This window comes from Haliotis rubra, unplaced genomic scaffold, assembly GCF_003918875.1.
Source record: "Haliotis rubra isolate DU_JTF1 unplaced genomic scaffold, ASM391887v1 Scf1047, whole genome shotgun sequence".
NCBI lineage: Eukaryota > Metazoa > Mollusca > Gastropoda > Lepetellida > Haliotidae > Haliotis > Haliotis rubra.
The window spans coordinates 256,250-271,513 of NW_025764945.1; positions in this window are offsets into that span (position 1 = coordinate 256,250).

The following is a 15,264-nucleotide window of genomic DNA, read 5'->3' on the forward strand; positions in this document are numbered from 1 at the left end:
TACGGGATGAGACATGGCATGAGAGACTTGTTTATCTTAAGAGGAATGTTAACGTATTGTTGTTTCAGCAAACTCTGCATACGTGTTGGTGTTAGTGGTTAGCCACAAGAAACTGAGATCAGATGCAGGCTCGCGCTTTCACAAAACAGCGTGCTCCATGCACCCCGTATGGTTCACCGCAGTTGAAATGGGTGGTTACGTCAGGTTAGGCCCGATCATTATGGCATTCTCCCATATTAACAATCTTGTATTATCCACTTTCAACATAATTCATTTCTCCATATGTGACGTTTCATTTTTTTATCAGAATACATCGAAAAGGGAAAAAAGATTTTGTAAACTGTGTAATTTAATCCTAATTTAAGACGATTATCATTTTATTTGCATAAGTGAACACTCCTTGAAAACCGATTGAAAATTAATTATGCTCTGTAAAAGTGATAATTCTTACATTGTAAACTGGCTTGCAAAGTATGTCTTCTCAGGACTTAAAAAAGTTGACAAGTCGCTTGATATAACATAAAGTCACTATTGTCAAATGTACATCATTACTACTGGTGCTCCACATATATTTTATAATTGTGTTGTGTGACTTGTAATGTGGGCCGGTGGTCCTATTTTCTCCTGAATAAACCATTACCAACTACTTGAAAACCAAACAATTAAAAAGCTAATGCTTTGTTCACCATGACATCTATAGATTTGCATCTTTGTTATGAGATGGACAATTAATTTGCCAGCACTTACCCGTGGAGACACTTGTGATTAAGGCTCAGATCTCAGCATGTGGGGTGACAAGCCTACGTTTCCCTGTGCTTACATGATGAATATAAAGATTAACCTAAGAAGATTCGTAACCAACTGTTCATTACATAGTAGGGGAATAAATACATCTAGATTTTTTGGGGTAAATGACAACTATGCTATTGTGTTGTGGCTATTAAAGATGTAATGTTTGGTTTGGTTCACGAATCTTAATTTTCCTTCAATGTTTATATATGTATATAGCACCCTCATTGTATCAATAACTATGGCATCCCTCAAACCCCAAACCAGCTGCCTTTCAGCACTGACATCTGTCCAGACTGCGGGTATCAGTCCCTACCTTCCTAAAGATATGATACCAAGTGTAGAATTTAGCATTGAAGTATCAAACCTTTTCTTAAAAGAGCTGGAACAGGTCAAATGTACACATCCAGATCTTTCTTACATCTGCATTGTCAATACGCAGTTGGCAGCAATGAAACTACTGCAGCGTGACAGATTAGAACAACATTTTCGGCGTATTTGTTCAGAGGTCTGTTTAAAGGTTCGCAGAACAAATGCAGGTGCAATTAGAAAGAAATACGTAGCAAACAAACGTAGGATAGCAATTTTTAGGCACGAAACTGAGAGTCACTTTGAATTGGCAGATCAACTTGAGAGATGCAAACTTGAGCTTGTAGAATTAGAGTCTCGTTGTTCACAGATTTGGAGCCAGCTGCAGGTTCATATGATAGATACACCATCAGTTGGCAGTTTCAGAAAGGATTGGGAAGATATAGGTGCAAGACAATCTGGTAGATTATCCTTAGTGAAGGACGAGGTGAAGAAGGTTTTGTCATTCCTCAATGAAATGGGATTGAACCCGAGATCACTGTCAATTGAGATAAGAGGGAAATCTCTAACCATGGATATAGGTCAGGATGCGGTTTCATATCAAGAGTTGGACGAGGACAGGCGGGATAAACTTCGGGGGGTTAGTGGCCATATTGGATAAATATGGGATTAGCGATGCCGCATACCATGAGCTCAGCCAAGCATTTTGTAATCTACCTCGAACACACACTGTGGTCAGTGAAAGGGAAGAAATATCTCAGTTTAACATCAGACGAGTTCCGGAAATATAGTAGGGGCATATGTCAGTTTCAAGGAAGATCTTCAAAATATACTTGGTGAAAAACTAAAAGTAAACCCGTCTAAAAAAGAGTTTACTGTGAAGATAGGGGGGGATGGAACAAGGCTTAGTAGAAAATCAAACTTTGTAGTTTTCTCCTCTCCAGTACTTGATCCTGCACAGAATAGGTCATCCCTGCGCCACTCTACCTTGGCTTATAGTTAGCTGCCCAGAGTCGTACCTATGTCTAAAGGATTGTTTTGTCAGCCTTGTTTGAAGAGATCAACGAAGTAGCAAGGAGGGAAAGATTAGTGTAGGGATGAGATAATGTTAGTGTCAATATAGTTTTCTCTGCCGATACTAGAAAAATGATGCAAATAGTACTAGGGCTAGGTGCATCAACTGGGAACTTTGCTTGTCCGTGGTGCAAAATCCACAAAGATGACCGCTGGGAGACCAACCAGACATGGAATCACTTTCATGAGTGCCCCGCCACTGCACGATCATTATTGTCAGATTTAAGAGCTTGTGCCCATAACCTAACATATGGTGTGAAACATTTGCCTTTGTTGAAATTGAAACCGGCAATTCTGTAGTAGATGAATTGCATATGCTACTTCCGGATCACTGATGTCCTGAAAGGAATTTGATAAATCAAGCACGCAATTTAGATCAGTCCCAGACAAAAGGGAAATGCAGTTCAAAGTACACTGATAAACTCATCCAGGCCTTTCGGGCATGTGGGGTAGCATTTTCGGTTTGGGAAGAAAAAAACAGTAATGGAAATCAGAACTGGACGAGTTTATCAGGAATAGACAAAAAAAGGTCTTAAATGAACTGCCCCCAAAACTCGAGGATGTTTTACCCACTCCTACGGTCGAAACCATCACTTCAATTTGGACAGGTTTTAGAGAGGTGTTCCATGATCTTGTCTACGGTGGGGAAGGGGTAACCGGGGAGGCTATTTTCAACAAAGCTAAGGCATGGCTAAACCGGTTCTTCGAAAATCGAAACGACAGGCCATAAGGGAGGAAGTGGAAAATGTGGCCTTGCCTCAGCTGGATGTCAATCAGGCCAGTGTGCCTGAATTGAGGGACTACTTAGAGTCCAAAGGGTGCAAAACAAAGGCAACGAAACGAGATGTTTTGTTAAAAATGGCAAATAATGTGTAAATGGCGCCAACTTCGTTCAACCATTAAGTGAAAACGCAACATGTATTTGAAGGCCGCCATATAGCTGGAATATTGCTGACTGCGGCGTGAAACTAAAACTAAAACCTGAAAAAATCATTGCCTTTTTCCTTACATGGGGAATTGTGTCCAGTTAATTGTCACTATTTTAAATTTGATGAAATGTCTGTGTAATAAATATATATGTCTCCTTATATTACATTTATGTTATTACTGAATGAGCAACTGAATTTTGAAAAGGATCCATAATATATTTGGCTGAAGCGGCTGAAGTGATGTAAAACTAGCACGAGCTACGTCCCTTGAATTGTTGCTGAAACGAGATATTTTACATGCGTTTCCAGAAATGTGACGCACCTTGTCTATGTCAACTATTCTTGAGTATGAACCATTCAAGCCAACCGCAGTTAGGACGATTGTCTATACCCATTCATTATGTCTTTCTACTGCAACGAATTTATTTGTCCACATGATATGTCTCCTGCCTAAATTACACGTACATTTGTACAACAGACCAGAGGTCTTACCAGAGTAGAAATAAAGACTGAATAATTTATCAAATACATTTTCCTACCTAGGTCAGCTTGATCTTACAGTTTGGAAATAGCTGCGGCTGTTGCAATCACGGAACGTTGGTATACTGACCATAACATTAACATTAACATCAAAGCAAACCCGTCCATTACAAGTTTATAGGAGTTGCACTTGGGCATATTGTTTTTATTTGGAAACTTAATGACGTAATCACAACGCGTGGATACGAAGACCGGCAGAGGGTGATCGGATGAGTTAAGTTTCACACTTTCAGAATGTTATGATCTAGTAACTGTGAGAGTAACTCTGTAAAATCTTCATTTCAAATTTAAGTACGTGCGAGTAACAACGTTAATGGTTTATACCTGTATATTATATAAGCGAAGATGTGTTAAGCATTATGTTATTCCACTGAATGAGTCCCGTTGTTGCTGTTCTGATAGATAGTTAAGACATTCTATAGTTTCGTAAGATAATTGTTTGGGTGAATGAGCTTGGATTGACGCGATTTTGAACATTGTTTCAGTTAAATCACGACGGGTCTGCTTAATGTGGGAGGCAAACCTGAAGTGTTGCAGGCCTCAGGTGTATACAGTACCACTTTGATGACGCCCACATAATAGGGAAGAACCATGATTCGTCTTAGACTACTGCCAATCAACGCCAATCCCACCCATAGCCAAACCCACAGGCAACCCACCCACCCCTCCCCTCCCATTCCACCAGTGCCCGAATAAAATGCGTCCATTTTACAGATAATGTTTTTGGTAATTGTTCACGGACTCAACTACATTACGTTTTCATTTCAAAAATCAATCTCAGTAATCTCTACAGTTCTTGCTCCTTACAAACCGTGAAGGTCCGGTTAGAATATTGGCCTTCAGTAACCCATGCCTGTCGTAAGAGGCGACTAACGGGATCGGGTGGTCAGGCTCGCTGACGTGGTTGACACATGTCATCAGTTCCCAATTGCGTAGATCGATGCTCATGCTGTTGATCACTGGATTGTCTGGTACAGAATCGAATATTTACAGACCACCGCCATATAGCTGGAATAATACTGATCGCGATAAACACTAGAAATTACTGAATGATATTTTTTTTTATATTAATACTCTTAGTTATTGGGGATGAAAAGGCTGTCGTCCATATAGCTGTGGGTCCGAATGGTTTTCAGTTTGCTTTGGGCCAAAGGACCGACGCTAATTTTGGACGCTGCTCGCAAATACACCTCTGCTGACTGATATGGTACGGGCTTTAACGGTTGCTGGCTGGAGCCTGTGTCGGGGGTGCGTGGTTCGAATCCCATCGGTCTTAACGTGGGGTCTTTGCTGGCGATGTTTGTTTTGATGTCAGTTGACGACCGAGGTCATGCTGCGAGGTACCAGACTAAAGCATACCTATAGCTCGCCATCCGTCATTTTCCCAGAGGTGTGGCATGACTAACTTGTTCCAGAACGATGAATAGAACTGTTTGTTCTGACTTCTGCACTCTTTTAGATGGCATTGAGTAGACAGATAAGCATCTGGTTGGTTTGTCTGCGTTTCTTTGCCCATTTTAATACACTCTGTTTCTGTTTCAAATCCAGTTATTAATGCACAAGATTACCAATAAAATGGTGACTGCATAAATAGAGTTTGACCAGTGTTGGAGATGACTATAATGATTGAATGCTTATATAGGCATAGGACAACAATCATTAATTAGAACACTTTGTAATTTCAGTTACATGTATTCAGGGACCAGTGAAGGTCCGGGTTAGAATTGGTCCTCAGCAGCCCATGCTTGTCGTAAGAGGCGACTAACGGGATCGGGTAGTCAGGCTCGCTGACTTGGTTGACACATGTCATCGTATCCCAATTGCGTAGATCGATGCACATGACGTTGATGACTGGATTGTCTGGTCCAGACTCGATTATTTATTGCCGAGTGCGGCGTGAAACGATAAACCAACCAAACATGTATTCAGTAATTATATTGTCTGATTCAGTCTGTCAGTATACATTGAAAGAGTTCTATTGCTTTTTTTAGCATGGAGGTGAGGTGAGATGAAATTGGATTTAACGTCATGCTTGAGAATATTTCGCTCATATAGCGACGTGCATGCGTGTGTATGTGTATGTGCGTCTGCTTGTACTAGCCCAGACTTAAGCTGGTTTTATAGTGCTAGCCCACTGAGTTACCATGCCGCAGTGAAGCATGAATACCCCACTCAGATACATTATACTGATTCCGAGCCGACCAGTCCTTGTTGTACCCATTAATGCCTAGCGCCAGGCAGGGACCAACAAGTACCATATTTTAACGTCTTTTGGTATGACGCGGTCGGGGATCGAACCCGCTACCTTCCGCTCTCCGGACGGACGCTCTAACCACTACACCACGGAGGCGGTCTTTTAGCATGGACTTCCCCGCGATTGTATATACAGAACCGTAGCCTGTTGGTTATCATGATATCTCGTAAATTAAGTCTCGTATGACGTCAGGAAGCGGAATATTTCATGTACATACAATGCCACGCCTCGCTGACAAAAATATTCCGTAAGTTCACTAAATCTTATTGTCCAGAACTGAGATAAATAGTCCAAGATCACTAATGCCACCAATACCAAAATTTTATTGTTTCAAAATTTCAAGTGAAAAAGATACCGTTAGCACCGATCTTCTCATGTCTTGTCGTATGCTTTCCTAGGTTGTAATACTTACTGCAATTGGCTGTTGTGCATTGTGATATAAAGTAACGGACTACGGAACAAAGGCCACGTCATATTCTGTCTGCACACGAATGGGTGATGATTGCAAATGGCTTCGGTTAACAAACGTTGCTTTCACGAGTGGAATATTAGGCATTTCAATTTGCTGAATCAATGAATAAAGTAATCAGTGAGTAAACATAATGAAATCGTGCATTTAAAATTATATAATTTTCGCCGCACTTACATTATATATCTACGAAACTAGGTTACGCGAGGATACGTTTGTGATTAATATATCACCGTTTGTTGTTAAAGCAGCAGATACTTTGGGCATCAGGTTTCTTGAAATTAGATCGAAAATGTTAAGCTTCATAATTCTTTGCTGTGGGAAAGATTGCGTCTACTTAGGCTGGGTTATAGTGAAAACGGACCCCAGCGAAAACGGCCAAAAATAATCGGAGAAAACGGTTGGAACAATATGTATTTGAATATCCGATGAATAGGTTCGGATTTACTCTCCAGTGTATACGTACTTTGGGCCACAAGGACGATAAACCGTAGAAGCAAGTTTGTCCGCCTGTCTTCGGGCTGTACATAACCTGATATGCTACATTGGGAGGTCTGGGTGGTCAAATTCCACAGTATATGTTGTGTATATTTTGAACTATTTTAATGATGTCACTGTATTCATATCGAGTGAATCTGTTGAATCAAGAAGAGACGATCTCTGTGTATTCACGTCATTGGATAATAAAATTCACCATCATACTGTTAAATTGTCTATGTCATGTTGCAGGCACATAATGCATTTTTTAGCTACCGTGGCTTTTGAGCACCCATTCACATGATACTAGTTTCTGCCTCCATTGCTTTCAAGGACTCATACACGCTACTAGTTTCAGCCACTGTGGCTTCCAAGCACCCAATCATTTGATGCCACTTTCGGCCACCACGGCTTTCAGGAACCCATACGGATGAAGAAACTTTTAGCAACATTTCTGAAGCGGCGTTAAACACTATAAACTTGCCCCTTGTGTATAGATTTTTTCAAGCACCCAAACACGTGATGCTAGTTTCAGACACCTTGGCTTTCAAGCACCCAAACACGTGATGCTAGTTTCAGACACCATGCCTTTCAAGCACCCATACACGTGGTGCTAGTTTCAGACACCTTAGCTTTCAAGCACCCAAACAAGTGGTGCTAGTTTCAGACACCATGCCTTTCAAGCACTCAAACACGTGATGCTAGTTTCAGACACCTTGGCTTTCAAGCACCCAAACACGTGATGCTAGTTTCAGACACCTTAGCTTTCAAGCACCCAAACACGTGATGTTAGTTTCAGACACCTTGGCTTTCAAGCACCCAAACACGTGATGCTAGTTTCAGACACCTTGTCTTACAAGCACCCAAACACGTGATGCTAGTTTCAGACACCATGCCTTTCAAGCACCCAAACACGTGATGCTAGTTTCAGACACCATGCCTTTCAAGCACCCAAACACGTGATGCTAGTTTCAGACACCTTGGCTTTCAAGCACCAAAACACGTGATGCTAGTTTCAGACACCTTGTCTTACAAGCACCCAAACACGTGATGCTAGTTTCAGACACCTTGTCTTACAAGCACCCAAACACGTGATGCTAGTTTCATCCTCAGTGGCTTTCAAGCACCCAAACACGTGATGCTAGTTTCAGACACCTTGGCTTTCAAGCACCAAAACACGTGATGCTAGTTTCAGACACCTTGGCTTTCAAGCACCCAAACAAGTGGTGCTAGTTTCAGACACCATGCCTTTCAAGCACCCAAACACGTGATGTTAGTTTCAGACACCGTGGCTTTCAAGCACCCATACACGTGATGCTAGTTTCAGACACCTTGGCTTTGAAGCACCCAAACACGGGTTGAGAGTTTCAGACACTGTGGCTTTCAAACACTCAAACACGTGATGCTACTTTCAGCCACCGTGGCTTTTAAGCACCCAAACGTGTGGTCCTAGTTTCAGCCACCGTGCCTTTCAAGCACCCAAACACGTGATGCTAGTTTCAGACACCGTGACTTTCAAGCACCCAAACACGTGATGCTAGTTTCATCCTCAGTGGCTTTCAAGCACCCAAACACATGATGCTAGTTTCAGCAACTATAACTTTCGAACACCCAAACACATTATGCTAGTTTCAGACACCGTGGCTTTGAAGCACACAAACACGTGATGCTAGTTTCAAACACCTTGGCTTTCAAGCACCCATACACGTGATGCTAGTTTCAGACACCTTGGCTTTAAAAGGCCCAACCACGCGATGGTGCTCTTGGCCACTGTGCCTTTCAAGCACCCAAACACGTGATGCTACTTTCGGCCACCGTGGCTTTTAAGCACCCAAACATGTGGTGCTAATTAGTTTCAGACACAGTGCCTTCCAAGGGCCCAACCACGTGATTCTGCTTTCAGCCACCGTGGCTTTGAAGCGCCCAAACGTGTGGTCCTAGGTTCAGCCACCGTGGCTTTAAAAGACCCAACCACGTGATGCTGCTTTTAGCCACCGTGACTTTCAAGCACCCAAACACATGATGCTAGTTTCATCCTCAGTGGCTTTCAAGCACCCAAACACATGATTCTAGTTTCAGCAACTATAACTTTCGAACGCCCAAACACATTATGCTAGTTTCAGACACCGTGGCTTTGAAGCACCCAAACACGGGATGATAGTTTCAGACACTGTGGCTTTCAAACACTCAAACACATGATGCTACTTTCAGCCACCGTGGCTTTTAAGCACCCAAACATGTGGTGCTAATTAGTTTCAGACACAGTGCCTTCCAAGGGCCCAACCACGTGATTCTGCTTTTAGCCACCGTGGCTTTAAAAGACTCAACCACGTGATGCTGCTTTTAGCCACCATGACTTTCAAGCACCCAAACACATGATGCTAGTTTCAGCAACTATAACTGTCGAACGCCTTCTGCGTTCTGCTGTTTATTTTGTTGACAGTTATATAGACAGATTCTTTAATACAAATGCATAAAATCGGTGATTTACAATGTGATTAGGTTGTCTGACAAAACACCCACTTGCACAGTTTGAGATCGATTGGGTCATTGGATGAGGAGATATTTACAAAAAACCGGGTCCACATGCATTTCATGCCAAACTATAAAAGGAAATGATACTCGTTTTCTATTTATCCATTGTCGCACATGTTACATAACCTGTGATGTCCGGGCTTATTTGTGTATCTACCTGTCTCAATATTTAATTGAGCGAAACTGTGCGAGTGCAATGCGAGATTTACTAACGTTAATAACACTTAAATATGGTTCCATAGATAGATTACACTTGAAAAGAGAATATGAATAAGTTTTAGAACTTGATGATAACGAGTTATGCCATTCTTGATGGGATATATGCTGAGCCCTGATCATAAATTCAGACAGGAAAGAATTTAAGCTACTAATATACTGTCTTTCCCATATATATCCAAATCCCATATTGTAAAGTAATAACTTAAGCTTTGATACCCAATTTGTTTTACCATTGCTAACATCTAACAATAATAAATTATAGCACTTTCTGGGCAGACGAGATACTGGCATATTAAACAATTTATACCAATATTTAATACAACGTTTGTAAGCGTAAACATAGACAGTGCCACACTCACCCCGAACGATGTGATTAGGGGTTGATATTTTGACACAAAGCAGATATTTACAAGCCAGAGTTTGAACTTTCTCAATTGGTGAACAATCCAGCCCCCCAGACTTCAGCCCCATAGAGTAGGATTTGTAACACTTTTGAATAATAAATCCTGAAGAAAATGTCACCGCGAATAGGTTTTAGCTTCGATAGTGACCTAATAATACTATAGAGGGCCTTTTTAGATTGTAGAATGGAATTATCAAAATGTTTATGCCACGACGAGCTTTGAGAAAGAAGAACACCCAAATACTTATACCATGGGACACAATCTATTCTCATGCCACTCAAAAAACCACTTTTCATATTTAGAGAGCTTACCTCCATTTCTAAAGACAACAATTTTGGATTTATCTAGATTAACGGAAAGGTCATACTCGATACAATACTTTTCCAAAACATTGATACGCTTTTGTAGGCCACAGATAGTATCGGAGAGGAGTACTACGTCGTCAGCGAACAGCAAGAGAAATACTTGTGTTAGTTCTGGATGTATCTGTATACCAGGATAACAAGATGACTCAATTTCACTAGCCAAATCATCTATAAATATAGAAAATCGAAAGGGGCTTAAGACACACCCTTGACGCACTCCGATATTACACTGGAAGATTTCGGAAAACATATTATTTGATTTAACGCAAGATTTGACACAATCATAGATGGATCGGACACAATTCCACATTTTGGTAGACACGCCCTTCTCATTTAATACAGACCATAATTTTGTCCTATTCACCAAATCAAACGCTTTTGAAAAGTCTACAAAAAAGCATATAATTTCGCTTTCTTAGATAGAATTCTGTTAATAATAGTTTGTCAAATGAAAATGTTATCTATAGTCGAGTAACCAGCTCTGAACCCTGCCTGCGACTCGGAGATCTTGCAATAAGCATCAGTCCAAAACCTGAGCCTATTATTAATAACTGACACATATAGTTTACTAAAGACACTGAGAACTGTAATCCCTCTGTAATTGGACACCTTATTGACATCGACCATTTTGTGAACAGGAACTATTATACCCATAGACCACTGAGCTGGGAATATACCTTTATCAAAAAGCATATTGAATAAAATAGTAAGATATGGATAATAACATCTGCAAGAATTCAGCAATAAGCTTATCATCCCCCGCTGATTTAGAAATCTTGAGTGCATCTATTCCCACCATAATCTCATCAGCCGAGATTGGCGAGTCAAGAATAGCAGTGGTATTACTATCAGTAAACTTAGACTCATAACTATTGGCCACACTATCGCTAACTGATGATCTACCAGGTGTCATATACATACTGCAAAAATGATCATGCCACTCCTGTAATGAAATACTGGGGGTAACTGGAACTGTGGATGAAAAACGTTTTAATAACTTCCAAAATGCCTTACTATTATATAAATTATCTCTCAAAGCTATAGACATTTTATCTTGGTAAGCTCGCTTCTTATCCCTCGTAACAGAAGAAAATTTATTTTTTGTCCTTAGATAATCTTTAAGAATATCATCAAGTCTACATCGTCTATAACACACAACATCCTCTCTCTCAGAGCGATAATAGCTACACTCAGAATCATACCAAGGCTGAGAATTTATAGTTTGCCATCACGACATTTACGTTTCATACATGTACCAGCTTCACATATAGCATCAGTAAATATATCAACAGACTCAATAATATTATCGAACATGCGATCTAGGCATTCATCGAACATTGAAATATTTTTATCTGACAATAGATGTTCTATGTGTACAGCTAAGATCCTTAGAAACTGAACCAAGACAAATATAACTTTATTTACAAAACACCCCACACAAGTGCCTGAGAAACGAACAGTTCTTATGTTTACAAACGGATGTATAATCGGCATATATTCTGGTGCATCCTCTCCATTCAGTGGTCAAATACCGAATAGATCCATTAATGAATTTACTGATTTAGGCGTACTTCGGGCCTTAGTCGTCACTTTCAGAATCGGTCTCGGTGTCTGAATCACTTGCCAGTCCTACTTCGATCACGATTCTGTCAATTTCGTTTTCTACTGCAATTTCCCGTTGCCAGTAGCCATCTTTAACGGACCATTCCTTGGCACCGATTGCAGACATTCTCTCGTTAATGGCAACTCTTAGCGAAGTTTTGTTTCGCAACATATGTTTTTAAAATGGCCCAAATCATCTCAATTGGGTTCAATTCTGCGTGGTAAGGAGGAAGCCATGGTACATCATGGCCATGTTGTTTCAACATAGTGTCTACTCTATAGACAGGGCCCGATTTGTTGGATTTTGCCAGACACAACAGTTCGGCTTGGAGCATTTTATCGTCAAATGCAATATTGTGCCTTTGTAACCAAGCTTTGATATCATCTTTTCTGTTAGCCGTTGTTGGACATCTGTCCACTTGCTTGCTGTGGTATGGCGCATTATCCATAAGAATGACGGAATGGGGTGGAATATGTGGGATAAATTTTTCCGGCAGCCATTTGGAAAAATTATCAAAATTCATCTCGTCATGATAATCTGCTGATTTGAGCTTTCAGTCAAATACAAGTAAAGCATTTGGTACAAAACCGTTTTCAGACCCTGCATGAACAACAATAAGCCGAGGTCCGGTACCGGACGGAGACTGTCCCCATTTATCACAACCTCACCATCAAGCTGCGGACAATGTGGTCTACATGCAACCATGTTTCATCGATAAAGATGATTGTTCGATTTTCATCTCGACATTTTTTCATTGCACGTAAGTATTGCATGCGTTCTTCGTTCCATTAAAAGCTTACGATTTGACTGTCATTCAGATTTTTCGAAAACTTTCCTTTGAACCCTGGTAATGCAATTGGCTTCTTGCCATATCATATATCATATCCAGAGTAGGCAGTTGCTTTTGTACTCCATATAAAGGTTGCACAAAATGACGGACTGCACACCGGTCAAAGTTATCAAGTTTGTGCTTGGAAGTTTAGGATTTGCGCAACTTGGTTGGACTGATTAAAAGTAGGCCTACTCGCACCCCATCACCTTCCGCTTTAATACGTTTTAAAGTTGCCTTGGAAAGATTAGTAGCAAGGCTACTTTTTGACTTAACGTCTAGTTTGGTTGCACACGTCTTTTCCATATAAATAGTAACATTGTAGGCTAACTCCCTTGCCTGAGAATGAACAATTTGACCATTCTTCCCTAACTTGGAAATGTTAGATTAATTAAAATCTGCAAACATTCACAAATTGACTCGTGTCGAGATGGTGTCTTGCTGAACTAAATCGCTCTACGAGACACGTGTTAAACAGAAGCGGTATTGAGTTCACGCCACGGTCAGCATGTATCGCACGTGCTTATCGCCAATCTACCTGTAGCAACCAAGTATGTTCGTCTAGATTCCCTGCCCCGCCTACTTGTCACAGACGCGTGGTCTGCGCAGGCTCATTTAATACGAGTCAAGCAGTATTTAAAAACTATGGTTTAGGTCATGCTGGGTATTGCTTGTATATTCTACTCTTTGGATTTGTTTTTCGTCTACTTTGAGTGCAATAATGCCTCTCTCTTATCCGCCCTGGCTCAAACGTTATTTGATGTGTAATACACACTGACTAATTACATAATGCACTGCACTTGTTGCTGAATTGAAACGTTCATTTTAAGATCTGTGACCAATGACAAATTATGACTTCCCTATCATCTGAGTACGGTACAACAATTAAACGTTTTCATGGAAATTGTTCTGCAAATAACACGGGTCTCCCATGATTTTGAGTGTAAAATATTGTTTGATCGGCCATTATGGGTTATTATCCCACGTAATCTAACATTCACACAGGGTATAAATGTTCAACCCATTTACCAACTGACCAGCAGAATCGTCGCAACATCGACAGCAGCTATGGGCATCGTCAAGTGCGCATCCGTCATCGTCATTCTCAGCTTTGTAAGTGTACCTTTCTACTTATATCAGCCACTTGTTGTTACCCTGGCTGGCACTGGGAAATGTCCGACTCTGTATTCTGTGTCTCACGGGGGTGTAATTCAATCAATCTTTATTCGGTACTTAAAAGGCCACAGTCCTATAGTACATTTATATACACAGTGTTTAGAACTGAGCAGCAGAAAGGCATATGTCAAATATTTACAGAAAACAAATTTAAACCAGATTTTCTATGTATAAATGCAAAATAAATATACATTGACAGGTTCTGTAATTCAATAATATTTTATTTTAATAATAAAGTCAGTTTTATTTCATTTGGATGGGTATAATAGTAGGATGTTAAATATGTCTTTCTAAGGTTTTCATAAACGGGGCATATAAAACGAAAATGAAAACGTTGCAAATTCTATGATTACGAGGGATATTAATATAACGGCCAGTTTCAATAAACAACTCGCGATGAGCAGCGAAAACGGGATAGCTACACGGAATTTCTTTACAGTGATTTTTGATAAATAATATTCTTGGCATAGTTCAGATTTCCAATGTTTATAATACAGACACTTGGAGGATAGAGAGATTGATTCAAGCCATGTTTGTCGATAGGTGTCTTTCATTCTTTGGGTCAGTGACATAATGAAAGAATTTTCTGATTGGGCGTTTTGATTATTCCAAACATAACAATATCCCGTTTTGAATAATTGTTTAACCTGCAGCATGATCGGCAGTACTCCAGACTTATACAAGCAACTACTCATACACACGCGCACGCGAACGCACGCAAACACATGCACGCACAAAAAAGGGGCGATGGAGTAGCGTAATGGTTTAAGTGTCCGCTCGTCAGGCTGAAGGCCTGGGTTCGATTCTCCAGATGGGTACAATGCGTGATGCCCATTTCTGGTGTCCCTCGCCGTGATATTGCTGGAATTTTGCTGGAAGCAGCGTAAAACCATACGCATTCATGTCGCAATATTATTGAACGTGACGTAAAACAAATTTTCCTTCACGTATGTCCAAAACGGACAATACCGTTCTCCAAGTAATCTAAGGCAATTCGTCATGTTCATTTGCGCCCCTTTGCCATTCAGAATCTGCTATTCTTGGTTCGAATACCGGATTCGTTCATATTATGAATCGTGATATATTGGCATCCAAGTGGTTGACTCGACCATCTTTTATTCAAACAATACAAATACCTGACATGTCGTGATATATAACTTTACGTTGTGTGACAGGGGCGGTGGGGTAGCCTTGTGGTTAAAGCCTTCACTCGTCACGCCGAAGGCCCGGGTTCGATTCCTCACTTGGGTATAATATGTGAAGCCCATTTCTGGTGTCCCCTGTCGTGACAT